The sequence below is a fragment of the Rhipicephalus sanguineus genome, chromosome 2 (assembly GCF_013339695.2).
Source record: "Rhipicephalus sanguineus isolate Rsan-2018 chromosome 2, BIME_Rsan_1.4, whole genome shotgun sequence".
NCBI classification, from domain to species: domain Eukaryota; kingdom Metazoa; phylum Arthropoda; class Arachnida; order Ixodida; family Ixodidae; genus Rhipicephalus; species Rhipicephalus sanguineus.
Genome location: NC_051177.1, coordinates 158,008,021 through 158,028,304, shown reverse-complemented (window position 1 = coordinate 158,028,304; position 20,284 = coordinate 158,008,021).

The following is a 20,284-nucleotide window of genomic DNA, read 5'->3' as shown; positions in this document are numbered from 1 at the left end:
CCAATTACGCAACATTCACGCGATACCCCCACCACTCTGCGACGCATTTACTCGAGTTCCCCCCGTGGGAAAATGCGGGCGATTTTTTTGTGACTATGAATCACCTGTGGTTCATAACCCCATATCATCAACTGTGTATGCGGGTATGTGCCACACGTGACGTAAATAATTTGATGATGTACGCGACAGGCGTTTTGCGTTACTTACGTCACGATCCGTGAATCATGTTCGTCATATACTGATCCCCTGCTATGCCATTTTGACATATTACAGGTTATGGAGGGGACCAGGAGAGCACCCAGACATAGGCTGCTAGATAGATAGATAGATAGATAGATAGATAGATAGATAGATAGATAGATAGATAGATAGATAGATAGATAGATAGATAGATAGATAGATAGATAGATAGATAGATAGATAGATAGATAGATAGATAGATAGATAGAAACGGTCAAAGTGCTTGAGGTTCGCTAAGAAATGCTTCACATTTAAAAAGTAGGAATGGTGCAGCGTCTCGCCCCGGATGGTTAAACCAAACGACTGCCATCAATTTGAGGCCTCTTGCGGTTCCACTGCGCAGGAACCGATTCTCGCATCTGCGCTGACCTCTGTCGATGCCTCACACAGCCTATATTAGCTCCGAAGTTGGCTAAGCGCGTGGAGGCCGGTTCAGTATGCTACTTGGAAATCTTCATTCTGTTGGTTGGCCCAATTAAAGTTGCTCGACAGCATATTGGAAAAAATGTTGAGCTTGCGTCTATTCAGTACACTCGTGGAGAAATTGCCTCCTGCCTAAATGTGTATATGAGGATGAGATTTTGTTGTCGTTAGAGACACTGTGAATTTTATAATCGCTTATTTGTTATTTTCGACTTTGTTACTTCGGCACTTTCAACTACATCCGTTTCTTTCAAACTCTCATTAAAACATGCATTCGTATGAACCGCGCATTTTTGTTAGATAGTCTACTGAGCTACGTAGACATGTTTCTTTGTTTGTCGATAAATCAAGGAATTTTTTTAACAGCGCAGCTGGATTTGTTCACTGTAGTTGTGAGGTGTCACCAGAAAATTTATCATCACGAACCGGCACGCACTCTCTTCGTGCTCTTCATCGGGATGCAATAACTGTCAAGGGCGAGACGACCCACTGCAGAAAGAGAGAAAGAAAGAGAGAGATAGAAAAAATATATATAAAGGTAGAGAAATAGAACAATTATATGGGGAAAATTTCTTCGTGAGGCGAGATTCGATCCCTTGTAACCACCATCCGAACTCGAGCGCCCTTACCAGTCGGCTATGCAGGATCGCTAGCAGAGCACAGCATAGCCTTGGATAGTATACATTATAGGAAGGGGTTGAAAATGTAAGCGAGACAGAGGAGACCATATGTGAGGGTTAAGAGGAGGAAAATGAGGTGGGGAGGGAGCAATGTATATCGTAGCAGAAACAGAAAGAGAGAAATATAGAGAGCGAGAGAGACAGAAGAAGAAGCGAGAATACAGAGATACAGAGAAAGAAATAGAAGATATAGAAACAAGATCAAAAGAGTTAGGAAGAGAAAGAAATAGGGAAGTGAGGGTGATATGGAGGGGTACGCCACCAGCTCCTCTGATATTTCAATCTTCGCATCACAAGTGCGGAGCTACCCGACGTTTTTTAAACGCCTGATATGGTTAAGATAGATTACCAGCGAAAAAAGACGAAACACTTAAGAAGGAACACACACAAAGAGCGCAGCTGACTCGCACAAGCAGCAGTTTTAGACTTTTATGGAACTTGTTACTTGAGCATGCACTTCAAAGTATACTAATATTCCAGACAGTGAGTCATGACCAACCATGGTGCCCATACACTTGTGTATCGAGATGTCTAAATCACATTTTTAACTAAAGTGGCTGTTTAATTGTGCGGGCATGACATCATGAAATTTAAGTGCACAACCAACCGAGGGCATTGAAGAAGACCGGAGACACACGGGTGCTAATTTGACCACTTCATTGGTAACCTCAAAGCGCAATCTCCAAAACAACTCAAGGCTGTTTACAACAAGCAAGGGCCGCCAGAAGAACAATCAGTGACCACGCAAGTATTGTAATTTGTTTGGGGATAGAGCAACCACTGGGATTGGGACACGCAATTTTCACTATATAACACCAGTCATTTCTCTCTCGCTTATATCATGTGTGGATTGGCTGCTGCGCCTTGTGCAAATGGCATATGTTTCGTAGATTAGTGCAATGTTCTATTTCAAACAGGGGTTGGCACAGTTACCCAGAACTGGGAACAACACATGGAATATCACTAGTATCACACTTTCTCCAATGCACATCTAGAAGCCCTCCACGCTTGTCCCTCAGATTTCAACTATGTTGCCTAATGCTTGTTTTTGTACTTGCAGCAGTGGGAAAAAACAACTTTAACCATCACCCTCTGCCCTAAATTTGTAGTTGATGTCACAAGTCATGCGTGTGCGGAATCACCGCGAACTTGTTTTTCCCAGCTGAAGCCTGCAAGGAACTGGCTATTAAGACGACTTCTTTGGTAGGATGCGTTAAGCGACACTGACTGATAAATGAATGCAATGCGACAGAGGCGGACAGCGCCAATTTCGGTTCAATGTAGCTGACACCCAATAGTTTTGGACATAATTTGTGCAATGCATCCAGGAAGCACAATTTAGCAACGGCCCTATTAGCTTGTTTTGAATGAGCGGAGTCGTACGGGAAGAGTGGTTTGTTGTAAAGAAGTTTGTACTTCCAGTTAACTAATTCGTCCTTATATAAAATTGTAATATCAATGAATTTGATACTGTCATATATTGGTGTCTCGTGGGTTGTTTTAAGCTCCCGCGTACAATACACGTGTAAGTATGTTATTGGTTATTGATTAAATGAGTCGGAGCTACTTCAAGGAATATTACAAAGCCGTCGACGTACAGCAAAACCTTGGTTACAGTAGGATCAGCAATGCGGCAACTAAGGTATATTGTCAACCTGTGTTGAATAAAATTACCGAGTAGTTATTATACTGAGATTCGGAGTTGCGAAGCCCTTGTACAAGCCCTGTTCCGTAAAGAAATGTATTTTTCATTTATTTTACTTATGGCGACGATCATCTTAGGTGACAGAGAGATAGACGGACGGGCAGTTTCCTCCTTCAGTCGGCCCAGAAATGTTTTCGCATTTAAAACATTGTTTCTTTGCACAGTACATTTTAGTCTGAAATGTCAAGCAACACTTTCAAAATATTAATTTCTTGTAGTGCCTAACCTTGCCAAGCTCGTACAGGGAGCTTCAATGATTAGCCATATATCTTGAAGGCAGGCAAAGTCCGTGGTAAAGCGGTTCCGAAGGAAGGATCTTTCGCATAGTGTGAGCTCCCTGTTCACTAACAGAAAAACAAACAAACAACAGCAATGCGTGTACAGAAGAAACAGCCTGCCATATCGACGCTGAATTATCGTTAAAAGTGATGCCATTTGAAATCATCCTGCACTCTAACAAAACAAAGAGTATGTGTGACTCCTTTTTGGAGAGCCCTGACCTGCCACGTACGTGACTCTCTTTAAAGGAGGCACGTCAACTCTCTTGTGAGTCACACGACTCTCCGAAGAGAGTATAACGATATCCAAAGAGAGCTGACGTGCCTCTTTAAATAGTCGTATACGTGGCAAGTCAGGACTAAACTGAAAACAGCCAAAATAATTTTTTTTCTTACAGTGTGCTTTATTGTTGGTTTTCTCGGCAAGTTTGACCAGTTTTCAGTTAGACGCGAGAAACGCAGTATTGCTGAGCTTACACGAAAGGTTCCTCGTTTCCGTGCCAACTGAGAGTTTCCGTGGGCTTTGGATATTAATTTTGTGTCTCAACAACAAGAAAAAAGTGGTGCAGAAGTGTAGTACAGCAACTAAAGACCGTAGAAAACAGTTGTTTCCGTTCGGTAAAGCTTCTCCACTAATGGCGTTATCGAAAAAGGAATTTGGGATAAACTCAGACCTTAGTCGGCTCAATTTCGGTGGAGCATTTCGGAGGGAGTGTGGTGCAAAAGTTCACATTGTTGTTTTTAAGCGTTACAGTACGAGCAACTGCAGAAACAAACGTGCTTGCATTCTTCCAAGCTGATTTTTTTTTTCTTGCTTTTCTCTTACCAGTTCTTGTTCAAATGTCATTTCCCCAACATATATTGATTCATGAAGGTTAGATTCAAACAAATTCTAAGCCACATTTTGTGCTACGAATCCTCTTATTTGTGAATCCGGAATGCGTTCTGCAGAAGTGGGCATTTCGCAAGACCTACAAGGCACGAAGAGACGTCAATGAGATGTTTATCTGATTTTAAACGAAAGCTTGCTTCAGAACACGACGGCCGGCTTTGAAATAACTCCAGACTTTAATATAGATTCATGTGAAGTTTTGGAAAAGTTGACATCAATATAGGTGTCGCTGGCGTGGTACAATTTAGGTCACCACAAAAACAGCCAACACTGAGAAAAATTTTATCTTGTGGAGAGTGAAGTTCGGGCGAGCAAAGGTGCATAATTTGGCTTGTTAAATTGTGGTAACCTGCGGCGATTGCTCTTAATAACATTTCTTCTTGGGCAAGTCGGTGCAATTTAGTAAACATGCCTTTTTAGGCTTTGACAAAACACACGCAGCGAGTAACACAGAGACAAACAGATGGTAGTTGGCGTTCTTTGTGTCTGTGCTCCGTGGTCTTTGCCTTTCTCACTGCGTCTGTTGTTTTAGCACCAAGAAGACACCTTTACTGCGTTTACTCGTTGGTGCATAAAGAGTACCGTTTCTGCAGGCTCGGTAAATAGACTATTTTAGGTTGCAGACACCTAAAGCTACAAAGGCCATGGAGAGCCTAAACAGTGCCTAGGAAAGCGTCTATATTCTGTGAGCTGAATATGGGACGCTTGCGAGTTGCTTAATTTCACCAAGCCCTCAAACTTTCTTCCCTCTCCGGCTCCTTGGCTGTGTTTCCCATCCGTTGGTACCAATTCCGTTCTTCTAACCCGTCTATCCTGCGCACTACGTCACTAGCCCCGGTCCGTTTGTTCTTTTCGTGCCAAACAGGATATCCGCTACCCTTGTGTGTTCTCTGGCGCTATCTGCTCTCTCTTAATCGCCTAATGTCACGCCTATGATTTCCTATTCTATTGCATGATGCGTGGTTTACAGTTAGTTCTGGAGATTCTTCGTTATACAGCAAGTTTAAGTCCAATACTTTATGCAGAAATATGCAACCATTGTACGCTTTTTCTCTTCTTTAACAGCCGTCAGTCCCCTGTCATCAACTGAGAATGCATGTCACATCCTCTTCAGACCATTCTAATTTTTGGGTAAGTTTCCTTTGCGAGAGCAAGCTGTCATGTTTGCAATTGACCCACATTTTATAATAAGCAGATGTGCAGATTGTAGGGTTTAGACGATAATCGTGAACCCTTGTTCTTGTGCCAGGCTATTGTGCCTTACCTTTGTCCTTAGCTTATCGAGAACTTAACTAATCATTTGAGCATATTGAAGTGCACACTTTGTTACCTCTGAATTAAGAAGTTAAGGCTTTCGTGAGTTCAATTAATTACCTAGATAAAAAGACCGGATTTCTTGTATTTTTCTGAGACTAATTCAGTCATAAGCTGCCATGACACAGAAAAAAACACGGCTGGTCCCTCCGATGTAAGAATCGGTATAGCACGAATATGAAACGCATCTTAGCAGAAGCCGATGATTGTTTAATTCATATTGATATACGAGGATTTGTACAATGTCGATTGGTGTTTGGCAGCTATAGCGATGTTTGGTGTGGATGCAACCACGTTGACGTCTAGTGGCACTTTTCTACTCCGTCTACTAATGTCGATAATCATGATTTAATCCTTGTGGTAGCTTAAGGTGTTAACACACACCCAGACACAGCATAGGGTGAATCCCATACAAAGGGGGCATGAACAATTCCGTAATGAAAACTGGTACTCGTATACACTCCTTCTAAGCGTCTTAATTTGAGGAGCGAAGTGGCAAGATGTGCGCTCCCGAGTGATATGGTAATCTATGCCTGTGTTCACGCATACACTACCACACATCTCTTCAGGAACGCAGGGGGCAGATGTTCGTAGCTTGAGCTGCGAACGCGCCAAGGCTCTCCGAGTACCGCTGGGCTTTGTCTCGCTCCACCGAGGCGCGCAATTCGCACGTCCACATCGTTGCCTTTCTCCGGCGTTTGTTTTATTACACAGAGAGAGAATAAAACATTTATTTCTAACAAGTTGTGTCTCTAGTGTTTGGATCTCCTAGTCCGGAAGACCATTGGCTCTTGCCGCCGTCCGGGCTCGGTCGACAAGCACTTGTTGCTGCCCTGGGTCACAGTTGGACAGGGTCCTCTCACTCGACTATGCGGGATTATGTTTGGCTGATATATTGGGATTGTCTTGGCACTCCCAGACCATAATAATTAAGGTGGCTGCCTGGGGACAAAATTTGCATTGCGGATTGTAAGCCGAAGTATCTACTTTGGACAATATATAAGGATTTGAAAAAGATAATGATTGGAATCGTCGCCACGCGACCTGCGCTGCCTTATCTAATTTAGTATCAGGTGGGAGTAGAGTGCGTCTACTCAGCCTAATGTGTTGCAGGACATCGGCATAGGAAAGGAAGGGCTGGGGTCGTCCTGGTGAGCGAGAAGTTGCGCTGTGGAGGACGCAGCGGAGGTCCTTTGCAAGAGTTCGTGGGTCGAGGCGTAAGCAAGGCAATTGCCTCGAACTCCTGCGTGCCCTGGTCCTATAGCAGCTGTATCCACTGACCCTTTTGACGAGTGCCCACAGCCTGCTACAGGATTGTATGCGCTAAGCGACCGTCTTGACCTCTTGCGAAAAAACGATACGCCGTCTGGGAATACGTGAGGACAAAGGTGGCTATTGTATTACGCGTGGCTATAGCTATACCGGCTTCTTCCATGACTGTAATATCGATACCGGTAGCCGAGATGCAGTCCACGACCTGTCCCCCGTTTACCACGGCTGCCGTGGTGCGGTTTTGCAGGGGTCCGGCGGCATCTACAAAGAAGGCGTCTTCACAATACAAATATTTGTTGTATACTTTGGCCCTGGTAGCTCGCCTGCTTTCGTGGTGGACGGGGTGCATATTATGTGGGAAAGGGCGAATACTGACTTTCTTCTGCCATTCTGGTCGTAGTTATAGTTTATTGTCAACCTGCATTGGCGGCTTGATGCCGACGGCGTCTAGCGTGGCGCGACCAGCTTTGGTACGAGCGAGCCTTATAACACGGTTTAGTGCAATGAGCTTCGAAGAGCTCTGAGGCTGTATTAGTGATGCTGATCGCAAGCAGGCGGTCATTCAGGACCCATGGTGGTAGATTAAGAGCTTATCGATATGAAAGTCGTATGAGGCGGTCTAATTTGGTTTCTAACGCCATATCCGTGATGAAAATACGTCAGTGAAGTCTTGGTGGACCCCAGCATAAAACACTTTCGCGTTGAGACACACACTGTGTTCCTTAGAGAACGGCAGCGTGGGCTAGTTGGTGATTTGTAATCGGCATATTTTCACAGGGCTACGAGAACGAGGACGTATGAGTTATCAGATGTATACATTTCTAGCGTTTTCGCTAATAAAATTCAGTTGAAGTCAGCGCCTGTGTTGTGTCCTTTTCATACGTCCTCGTTCTCGTAGCTCTGTGCAAATATTTCGGTTCCTTAGAGGCGCCTGGGAAGCGATCAAGCCCGGTAATGCGCGGTAATGCTTTTTTGACGTGTCCTGAAGATTCCACTTCAGCACACTTTTTAATACACCAATCTTAGCTAGCTTAACATGAGCTTAATTACTCATCACTTTAATACGAGCCACATTACGTTCTGAAACAATCGGAAACACAAAATGGCAAGTTCTCCTCAGTTTCCTTGCTCCAAGGAGCCCTAATATCCGTACGTATACCTGCCATCATGCTCATGCACGTGAGTTCCGTCTTAGCATTGACTTTGAGGACCGAGAGGATTGTCCTACATTTACTACATTATTCTCGCCACATGGACAATGATTACGCATAAAATATGTTACATATATTTAGCTGTTGTTCTTCAGTTTGCCTTTAATGTTATCGAAAACCTATTTTAAGGTATCTCTCTAAACGTTTGGCTATTTTTGCAAAAGTGCCTTAGACTTTCCTAAAACATCATGAAAAAAGCCAGCGCGCCTGGCCAATGTCTTGAAGCCTGCCTAGATAAAAACATGACAAAGAAAAGAGAAGCGGATCCAATTTTCCAATGCAACGCTTGTCCTCGAATTGACCGTAGTACAAGAACAAATAAAATGTAATGCTTCCAATAGCCCAAGCTGATTCCTTTATCTGAAGTGACTACTCGACGAGAGGCCCTATGGTCCAATCTGTTTCTGATAGAGGTCGAACGGCAGCCTGGGTAAATTGCGCGACAGCTAAAAGAGGTAAGAAAAATGAAACTGTGATTACAGCGCACCAAACAAGTAATGGCTGCCGGTAAATAAGAGCTTATGTGGGTAGGCTTCGCTCCAGTTCCTGGGGCTGGTTAAGGCCACCGCTTCTCGTGCACTTTTCCTGCATGGTGGCATACCGATTGGTCCACCTTGAACCTAAGACCGAGACTCACCCTACGTAAAAACAAAACCATGATAAAAAAGAGAAAAGGTAGATTAATGGCGTGGGGACTACAGGCAGGGTGGTGCGGTTTCGCGCGTAAGACCGAGACTCACCCTACGTAAAAACAAAACCATGATAAAAAAGAGAAAAGGTAGATTAATGGCGTGGGGACTACAGGCAGGGTGGTGCGGTTTCGCGCGTAAGACCGAGACTCACCCTACGTAAAAACAAAACCATAATAAAAAAGAGAAAAGGTAGATTAATGGCGTGGGGACTACAGGCAGGGTGGTGCGGTTTCGCGCGTAAGACCGAGACTCACCCTACGTAAAAACAAAACCATGATAAAAAAGAGAAAAGGTAGATTAATGGCGTGGGGACTACAGGCAGGGTGGTGCGGTTTCGCGCGTCATTTGCTCCTACTGATCTTCCTTCTCATCAGTAGTGATCCCAGGGTGTCGCGATTTTCGCGTCGATTTCATTCGAGGATTCCCCACGGCGCAATCGGGTGTGGAGATCGCTGTGCTGTTCCCATCGGCACTTACGACGCCAAAGATACGCGCCGCTTTTTTCTTTTCTTTCGAAGCCTCGCTAAGCACTCATGCTTTGTCGCTACGGAGAAGAAGCGTGTGTTGCCACCGGAAGAGAAATCATCATGCAGACCCTCATAATTTGTTGTTTACAGGTCGATGTTTCCGCGAATTCCTGAACATGTACAAAGCCCACGAGAAATGGCTCGCAAAATGTGATGTTTTAGCCGTACATTTATTGCTGTCTAGTCTTATTACAGTATATTGCACACATAGTAATTGTGTAGTGCTGCCCTATGTTACCAGTGTGTTTAACAATAATATTATTGAAGGGGTTTAACGTTCCAAAAGCACAAAATTATTATGAGGGACGTCAAGTGAAGGGCTCCGGAAATTTCGACCTTCAGGGGTTCTTTAACATGCGCCTAATTAAAGTACATGTGTCTCAAGCATTTTCGCCTCCATCAAAAATGCGGCCGCCGCGACCGGGACTGAATCCCACGACCGTCGGGTCAGGTGTCGAGCACCATAACTACCACACCACCATGACGGGTAAACCTTAGATTACCAATTACACTGCAAATATTGAGTCACATGCTGTAAGACGATCGTTAACGTCGAAAAGTAATATCAATGTTCCTTCTAAGAGAGTTTTGCACATGCCGAAAAAGGGTGCGCGCACGGTGAACGGCAACTTTGAAATGAGATTACTTTATACATGCATAGCGTGAATTAAAAGCAAGATAAAAAAACTTTATTGCATTACAAGAAAAGAATAGACAACACACATTCTGTTTCCTGTTTCGCTGTACGAGATGAAATTCGATTAATGTCGTTCCTGGCGAACGGCATTTACTTCACTGTAAACGATAGGACGTCGGGCATTTCAGTGCTGTTTAAACCAACCTGAGGCACTAATTGAATGACGCAGAGCGGTGCAACCACAGCAAAAACGAAATTGTTCCGCGGACAAGGTGACCGCGGGTCTAATGTATTCTCCTTCAAAGATTCCTCGCTTACCCAAACGATTCTTGCGGTGTCCGCAAAAATTCTAATTGGAAATCGATTGCAGGCGTTCGCATGTGCGGTGCCGGTTGAGAGCGAGGTCTTTCGTGTGCTGCGCGGTGGTCTTTTGGGGTAGGCTGCAAATTGCCAGAGATAACACACGAAGAAAAAATGTAGCAAATGTGAAAGATATTAGCTTAATGTGGCATATTTGCCGTTAGCCTTCCAATGTCACAGTCAGCATTTTTATTGACTAATTTTTCGCCTTCGCACCTGCTTCGGTAAAAGACCCCCCCCCCCCCCCCGTCGTCGTCGTCGAAATGATTTTTCTTTGTGGGTTGGTCGGCAGCCTTCGTCAAGTGTTTAAAGTTCGCTACATGGTTGACAAGTTCAGTCTAATAACGTTACAGGATTGTACCGACTCGTCAATCGCATGCCTCATACCAGGACGTTAAAAGATTCTTAAAGTAGGAACCGATGCTGTTCAACATGGTGATAGGACATGGTGATACCGCAGCGACTTTTGCATGCGTTTGTACTTATCTCAATGGATATTGCGCAAAATATTTTATCGGACTTCAAGAAGCCTTTTACCGAGAATCCTTGCAAATTACTTTAGCTTTTAAGTGTAATAAATAATACCGAAGTTATACTTGAAGATAAAAAAGACGCACCTGTACCATTTGTTCAAATTTCTTGTTTCTTGCTGACCAAGAATCTAAAAAAATGTACACAAGAAAAACTTAAATACGAACTAGTTATGTTTAACTAAAGCGTGTTCTTTATTTATTGCTTCCTCCAGTATGCGCAGTGTCAGCATGATTTTGGCTTGTGCACCTATTTTGACGCCCATGTGTTCATTAGAAACCCCATAGCTTGCAATCAGCGATATTGCTCTAAAGTAATCATTCGCGTAACGTATTCTACATTGCAATTTCCTGTTCTCGCTTGATTTGTTCATGAGTCTACCATGCATGCTATAATAAGGAATGCGCAATACCGAAATATGAGTGACTTTCTTTTTGGGACCGACTGCCTTATGCCACATAAAAGGCAAACACATAACAATCAGTTCCATTTACAGCGTGACCTCACTACAATTGAAAAATTGTGGACTAAGTGGCTCATGCAGCTAAACGTCAAAAAATGTAAGTCCATGAACGTATCGCGAAAACACTCTCTTATGTCATAATCTTACTCTTTGCGTTCGCTTCCTATTGAGCTGGTTCAATCATGCCTGTATCCCAGCCTTAGCATGGCTGGCAAGCTTACATGGTCAGAATATATTAATAATCTGGTTAGTGCGACTTACCAATCCCTGTGACTTATAATACGGTCACTATCATCATCAGCGTCTGTGATCAGTAAACTAGCATGTGAGACATTTATCCGCACTATTCTAGAATTCGCATCGGCAGTATGGAACCCGATCACGCGTACCTTGTTCAGTGACTTGAAGTCGTCCAAAGCGCGCAGTCGGTTTAATCACATCCCAGTACGGCTATCGGCTAAGTGTTACGAACATCAAAACACCCTTGGACATCATATCAATCATCAGCCCTTCGCCGAAATATCTCTCGATTACGCCTCTTTGAAAAGCTGTATTAAAACTCCCCACACTTACGCGACGCACTTCACGCCGTCTGGCAGAAACAGTGTTCTGTAGTCGCCATGATGGCTTCGAGCGGCGCTGACTAACGCTTCCAGGTTTGCATGCACATAAGTACCCGAAAAGTGGGAGAGGGAACGACTGCCGCCGTAGCTCAATTTGCAAGGGCATCGAACGCGCAATCCGAAGGTTGCAGGTTCGGTACCTGCCGGCGGCAAGTTGTCTATTCGTCCACTTTACTGTAAGTATTCACATTTATATCACAATTATTAGAATGCATTTAAAACAGTACAATTGCCGCCCTGATACCTTCCTTGGCTTCATTATTGGCTGCTTTTCATTAAGGTTGTATCAAACAAAGAAAGCGCTCAAAATTTCCTTCCGTATAGGCTACATGTGCATTCTGGTCGAACTGCGCAGTGGGACGAGCGAAGAAAAGGCTGCATGTGCTATGGAAGGATAAGTTATTTGAGGCAAGGGCTAATCGCCCCCTATAACAAACGGTACGTCTTTGTTGAACCCACGCAAGGCGTTTGCATATTATACATCATTCCTCCCCGCTTTCCCAGCCGATTGCTGCTTGAACACTCGGGCGTTTTTGGGTTTTCTACAACAAACCAATACACGCGGCGTTTAGGCATTCGCTTTTGTTTACGGTTTACAGCTTTACGGGCTACCGCAGCGGCCTCATCATATGCCAGTCGCTTACGAAAAGCACACGCCTGTTAAAGTGCATTGTATTTCGTGTATCACCGGTCTCCTTAAATCGATATTGAAGACTCAGGGCTCTGCAAGCCGTTAGATTCGGCAAACGCCTACTCTGGCGTCATTATGCATGCAGAAAGGGTGCGCTAGTGAGCGGACTGAAGTGAGATCCGTGGCCCTCTACAATAAAGACATTCCGCTGATCTCTGTCACCGTTGGAAACAACGCAAACATTCTGCACAGCTTCCGTCAGCAGACTTATGTTGTTGTTGCAAGATATATATTTCGTCTCTGTGCAGGCATTCGTTCCACCATTATGTTTGAATTAGTTGCGTTGAGGAAGAAAATGACCGTAGATGTGCACTTTGCGCAAAATGATTGAACTAAGATAAGTCTACCCAGCACGTAGACGTCATGTCAAAAAACACCGTACGTATGATTGATCCTACTCGACAGGCGGAGGTATATGATGTCGTGACGGAGAAGAAGCGCGCCTCGGGAAAAAATGGCAGTAGAAGCAACATTTTTAGTTGGTATCTTGCCACCGCCAAGGAATGCTTAAATGTTTGCTATAAAATGCGTGTTTGCATTTATTATCAGTGCAATGTGCCAATGAAGACGCCAAAACATGTTCGTGTTTTCGCGCTAGAGTAGTAAAACACCTTGAAGGCAAAATAAATGCGGTTGGTTCGCTAAGCGATAATATTTGGTACTTTAGGTGTTTGGCAAGCACACCGGGCTACGTATGTTGTGCTGCAGCTGCTTGAGAAAGTTTTGTCAGCACAACCGTGGGAAACATAAAGTACAAAACCTAACGATGCATGATGATGTCTTGTGCCACTTGGAACCTTTGAATGTTCTGAGCCGTGTACAGAAAGTTTTAAGCATGAAAGCTGCTTTTCTGCAACATCTATTTTTGTGCACGAAGCCTCCCCATTAAATTGAAGAGAGTATCACCCACGTTGCGGTCGACGCACATGCAAGCAGCAGTACAAAGAACGCGCAACTCTAGGCCACTTGCTCCTGTACCATCCCTCTCATCTCACGGCGGCTCTGAATAGTCGAGCGCCCTTCGCCCCCTCCACGATCCAAGAGCACCGAACGCCTTCTCGGAACACCGTCTCCACCATCTGTGAACGCCTGCGCATGCTCAGGCATTCAACTGCCTCCACATAGATAGGCAGGCTTTTCCCACTTAAGGTGTCGTTGTTTCCATTCCAGGACAACATTTGTAGTCTCAGATGTAAAGTGTTAGATCGCATTCCTAGCGTATAAGTGCAGGGAAGGGCTTCGCGGGGAATTCACTTGCCAAGGTTGGCTGCTCTTCCAAATGACTTCTGATAAAGTTTATTTCCTTATTCTGTTGCAGTACCTACTGACATCAGGCCTACATTATAAGTTGGCCTGAGGTCCCACAAATTTTTCGGCAAACGAAAGTCAGGAGAGCGCCAATGCTCATTTACGAGTACCCGAAAAAGGCGTAGTCTGAACAGAAGAAAGGTATAGCAACAGAACAAAATCGATTTCAATAGGTTAATACGTTTGCTCTATTGCTTTGAAAGCTAACGTTTTTTGTCATTTAAACAGCCAATGATAAGTGTGGTCGTACGAACTTCGCTAAATACATGAAAACATTCTATAACCAGAATTCGTCTTGCCATCTCCTTTCTTTGCGCCACTGGGGCCTAATGAACGGTAAGATAACTAACGGACGCAGTACAAGCCGTATTGCAATGAACACATGGACATTTATTAGCACCCTTTACACAACGGTGAGCCCCTCAGCCGATGTTACAAATAACTACAGTAACATCACAAAAACACAATATAATTCCAATATAACACACTCAGCATAACACACACAACGTAACACGAATGCGGGGTCGCCGACGTGCGATTCACCACGACAGTCCGCGGGACCGAGCTCCGAAATCAACGCGGGAGAAACTACTGTCTACCAGCCGGGTCCAGGACCAAAGAAACAAAGCTGCGCTCCTCATTATCACGCACCAAATCGCCGTCAGGCGGCGACACTGGCACCGTTGCAGGAGCAGAGCACTAACTATCCGGCAACTAGGCTAACTAAGATGTGTGAAACGACTTTACTGGGGGTGAGAGCGCCCCCACACGCCCCATCCCTTAATGGCTGCTACTATGATCCCCACGCTCAGTCAGGTACTATTGCACCTTTCACCATTAAGGGCCTCGAGGTTGTTGCAAACTCTTCCACTTACTGCTGTTGAAGACCCTCTCTGCGGCGAAAAAATATTGCGATGCTCCTCTTTTTCATACAATTTTTACAGAGGAAGCGCTGTGCAGCGCAACTTGGCCGACACAGCGATTCATATATGTGAAACCTTATTTCACTTCTCTCTGTCGCCCTTAAACTTTGCGATTTCAGAAAAGCATTTCAGTAAAGCACACGCTTAAAGCGAGCGGAAAACGGCTCTCGAGAATTTAGGTGCGTGCAGAAGTGCGGAGACTTTAGAGCTCCCGCGATTTTATAGCATTTCCAAACACCAGAAAACAAAAACAACTCCATATCACCGGAGTGTGCCATGGCCTTTTGAATCGCGCTTACTGTCTTAACGCTGTGGTCGAGGGTTTGGCGGCACGGAAGAAAAGTCATTCATGCTTTTCCTCCTTGCCGCCGTTCCAACTTTCTTTACGACGAGTTTTATCTTGTGCATTTGTCACTACGCTATTTGCTGAGGTGCCACACCGAAAAAGTTTGTGCAGCCATTGTGCACTCTTTCGTCTCTTCAAGCGTTTTGCGGCGTTCCCAGAGCAGGAAAAGATTTTTGGTCTCGTTGAAAACGCGCTGCTGCTGCGGCTTGGAAATGAGACTTTATTTTCGTTGAATAAGGTGAAAACATTGAAACAAAGGCTGCTTTCTTTCTTGTCATATAACACGGCATAGTGCAGTTGAATACGAGCACAGGAAGACTAATGTGTGCGTCTCTAGGACTTTAACCACGTGTGCTCCTTCTTTTTGTGCCTGACGCAGCCACTGACGTAAAAAATAAAAAAAAAGAAAGAATGCGAGGGAGTCATGGCGCTACATTCTGGGTGACTCGGAGAATACGTTTTCTTCTGTCGTTAGGAAGGAATATTGAGAGTTACGAAACCAGAAGCAGGTTGTTATATGGGGACAAGGTGCAACGAGAAATATGTATCGCTTCTGAGAAAGCCGTCAGCCAAAGTAGAAATGTAGAAAAAGACGATCTTATTCGATTGCACGCGTCGCTCAGAATATAAAAACCTGACCTCGTTAAGAACCTGAGTTTGTTGCTCTCTCTCATATCCAATGTCTCTTTGCCTTCTGCCTATACTTTAACTCGCTTATGAAAAGAGTACACACGTGCTCACTGAAGCAAGGTACACAGTTCTGCATCGCATTCGCCTTCTTTTATGCATGCAGCCCCGCGCATTGCAAATGAGCACCATTTCAGGGAAAATGTAGCAACGCGGATTTCGTTTCTCTTTAGGGCAATGGCGCAAAATCGATGGCAATAAAAACTACCAAAGTAATAACAAGGACAAGATGCGCCCTAAAAGAATAATTTGCTACATCGCTTCACGTACAGAGCACACAAACACGAAACGCACTATCAAGATTGACAATCACCAGGGGCTCAGCCAGAAATTTTGTTCGGGGGGGGGGGGGCTTCGACCATACTTTGTGTATGTTCGTGCGTGCGTTTGTATGTGCGCGTGTATATATACGCAAGCAAAACTGGAAAATTTGGGGGGGGGGGTTGAACCCCCCCCCCCCCCCCACTTGGCTACGCCCTTTACAATCACATAAGAGCACTGTCATCCTTGCTCATCTTACTTCCCGTCATTCTATGTGCTCTGCGTCGAACGTACTTCATCGCTTCACGCAATGATCCTGGAAGCCATGTTCACATCGGTTAGGATCTCCAGGGGTGCTATCGCGGAACGATTCTATTTTTTATTCCAATGCTTTTCGTGCTTTTCGCGCTTGGCCATTGGTCAGAACGACGGTCCGTCAGCGTTATCAACGCGATCAGCCAGCCGCGAGTGGTGGATGATAAGAATAGCATAGAATATGGCATAGAATCGGAAATAGCATCGTTCCGCGATTGCACCCCAGTAGAGCATTCTGTTAATGTGACCTAGTTTTTAAACGATTACGAAAAACAGCCCAGCACTGTAATACAAACAAGGAAAGGGTGACAGAGACAAGCACTGTCTTCCAACTGCATGAGAGAGTAAACTAGCAAAGGCACGCACTTAAATGTAGGCATATTGCAACACCCGAGCACAATGACTATGTGACAGGATTCAGTAAGCGCGACTGTGTTGCGACGCCATCAGTTACCTTTGGCTCGCCAGCAGGCCAAAGAAGAGAAGGACGATGGGCACACGCACACTCGCAACTCACGCTCACCGGCCGCGGGCGCTCAGTCGCTGCCGGTGCTTCGAGTGTTAAAGGCGTGTTGCTCATTGTGCCGGCGCGTCGCCTCTGAATGATGGCTCACTCTATGAAGGCTATACAAGAACTGCTGGCCTGATTTTATTTACGATATGCTTACAAATTGTGAATCAAATATTCAGGCAATGCTTCTCGTAGGTTTCGAGGAAATATACGACAAATATGCAGGCATGATGTATTATTACACGTCATTGCACGAGAAAGATGCACTTCCGTAGAAGAAGCGCGCCGCTATCGTAGGAGAAAGAAAGCTCGGAGGAGGACAAAGCCGGAACAAGATATGAGCCAACAAGCTCAAACAGCTCCACTGTTAAACCCGCCGAGAGTGTCCATATAATTGCTATCGCAATAACATCGTTGATGCGACCGTCGTACGAATCGGTATAGCATGCAAGTGAATCGTTGCTTCACAGCAGTATAGTTCATTGTTAATTGCATATTGAAGTGTGACAGCTTGTTGTAGAGTGTAGCCTATATCGGAGTTCGGCAGGCATAGCACCCTTTGACGCGGATGCACCCACGTTGACGCCTAGTGGCACATCTCCACCCCGGTGACAAATGCCAAAGATCGCGATTTATTCCTTGAGATTGCTGAGGTAGTTAACGCACACCTGGACACAGCATGTGCCGAATCCCGCGCAGAGGTGACAGCAAGATGTACATAATAAACACTGGTACTCGATGCACACTCATTCAAAAAGTCGTCAATTCAGGAGAGAAACGCCAAGGTGGGCACTCCCCAGCTATTGGGTTACCTACGCCTCTGCTGGTGCACATACCCCCATCGGTTCAGGAAAGGGACAGACAGAGTTCGTAGCTTGAGCTGTGAACGTGGGACGTCGTTCCGCTAGCTGGCGTCTCTCTCGCTGCACTGAAAGCTGAAACCACCGTGGCGCTCACTGTCGGCGCTCGTTAATGTCACGATGCAGTACTTCACTTCACCGTTCCCCACGGCGACAGCGCCCCCTTCCCCACAACAAAGATCACTTTGAAAGGGACAAGGTGTGGAGATATAAGGCGTGTTTGTAAAGCCTCATGGATGAGAGTCGGTGGAGCAGTGAATAGATCACCTGGCACCTATTGTCGTGGACAGAGAGGTCGCAGGTTCCATTCTCAATCATCCAAATGAACGAGACATTTTTTGTTTATGGTTTTCTTTGTCATCTCTAGTTTACTAACGTATTTCCGTCACGGAAATGCCTCATTAAATTATTGATGGACCCCGACATAAGACACTTCCGTGTTAAAAATGACTTTACTACTTTAACATTGATGTGACAGTGTCACAATTCAACCAGACGTCAAATAAGCTACCACAGATTGTTTAAATGCAATATTCAATAAAATTAAGGTATACCTGCACAAGTGACGTCCCGGCATGCTACTCTAGCAGTTGGATGAAAGTTATTGTTTATACAGTGACTACAAGAAAATACGCAAAGTATGAATAATCCTTTACAGACATAGCACCACCAGTAATAATAATGTCGGATTAATGTATACAATTCACGGCTGACGACCCTTCATGTAACTCCAGGAAGCATAAAAATCTTGGAATTGGCTCTACTTGGTTCACACAGCAACAAAATTCTTCAGCTCGAAGAAGTTGTTGAAATTTCTATGTAGGCGAGACGGGGAAGATGTTTTACGGTGTGTGCGCGTGAACACAATTTCTATGTTAGGAACCAAACTGGTGGAAACCTTTCTGTTCATTGCAAGCAATGCAAATGAACTCGTTTTCATATTACCACGTTTGTGAAACAGCCGCATGATAAGCTTGAACGAAAAAGCGTTGAGGATTATCATAGTAATCTCGGAGGTAGTTGTGTCAGAACGCCATCACCGTCACTATTAAAAAAAGTTTATCATTACTTGGCAGGATTGCAAATTTTTTTCGCGCATTTATATGTTACTTTTTGTGATTGAACGTTCAACTGAAAGACAGCGCTCATCCTGTTTTCATACGTGTCTTGTCGTCCTCGTTTCTTCGCACTTCAGAATTTCTTCACTGCCCCAAAAGTTGGATGAAGGTTATTGTTCACACAAGGGATTCCAGAAACAATGAGCAAAAGACAAATATACCCATATAGACATAACACAACCAGTCAAAACGCCTGACTAGGGCTCGTACTTTTCAGAAACGTCACTGGACGCATTCGCCGCACGCAGCTTTGTTCGGCCGTAAGCAAAAGTTATACCGTCTCCCGCTAAAGGGGACCATGAGGCGATACGAAGCCGGAGCACTTGCACGATCGCGTTCCGTTGGCGTTCGTTGGGCATGCTACCGACCTCGCGTCGTGGAACGCGAAGAGGGACGCTACGCGCGTTATATCTTCCATCTAGCCTGGCCGTTAATTCTCACAGGGAGAACGCGGTCGACAGGCGGGCGAGAGGGGGGCAGCGTAGGAGTGGAGAGAGAAGGGGAGGGGACGCGCATGCGCTCGAGCTCATCGCAGCATTGCGCAGGAGAGAATTTCGGCATGTCTAGCCCGCGTTTCAGAGGAAGAGTGGAAAGGGGGAGGGGAGAGGGAAAGCGGAGATGGAAAGGGGAGAGGGTGAGTGGAGAGGAGGTTTGCGGAGAGGGTATGCTCATGCGCAGTAAGGGTGGTCACGCCGCACACCACCACCACCGGATTGAGCTCCGCTTTAAGGTACTTCGTATCTAAAAAAATGTTGAACAGTTTATGGTTGATTCATGGTACATAATCAGCAGCACCTTTCAAAGATCGGTCTGTGTGATGAGCATCGACTGCGACCACGCTCAATATATTTTAAGTCCTAGCAAATGTAGCGCATTCAACGCAACGGTGGATCAAATGTTTAAAGTTGCATTTAGCGTATAATATGAGAAATAGTAGAATGACGGTGTGCCAGCACTATAAGACAAAAAAAAACGGAAACAAATGCAATGCAGATATGAGTAGAGGTCTCAAACACGCGGCCCGCGGGCCGCATGCTGTCCGCGGTCGTTTCGCTGACGGCCCGCGGCTTCACACGGAATAAAATGTTTTTGACGTATCTAAATGGTACTCGTATTATTTACTCTCCTATTCCGGCTAATAACGCTTTGTTCAGGTAAGCTACGTAGACGTAATTTGTCTCAAGCATATGTTCCTTTTTAGTGAGCCACCCATTACGGTCACCATGTGTTGAAATATAAACGAGGAACTAAAAACGCGTCTCCCTGGTTTCCCCCACAAAACCAAAAAAAAGAAAGTCAAAATATTCAAGATATGTCAAAACATTTGCAATGTTAGCAAACTAGGTAGCCATGGTAACACTAACAATATTTCACAAACGGGGGCAGTATGATGCGACAGCGATGTATAGGAGTCCC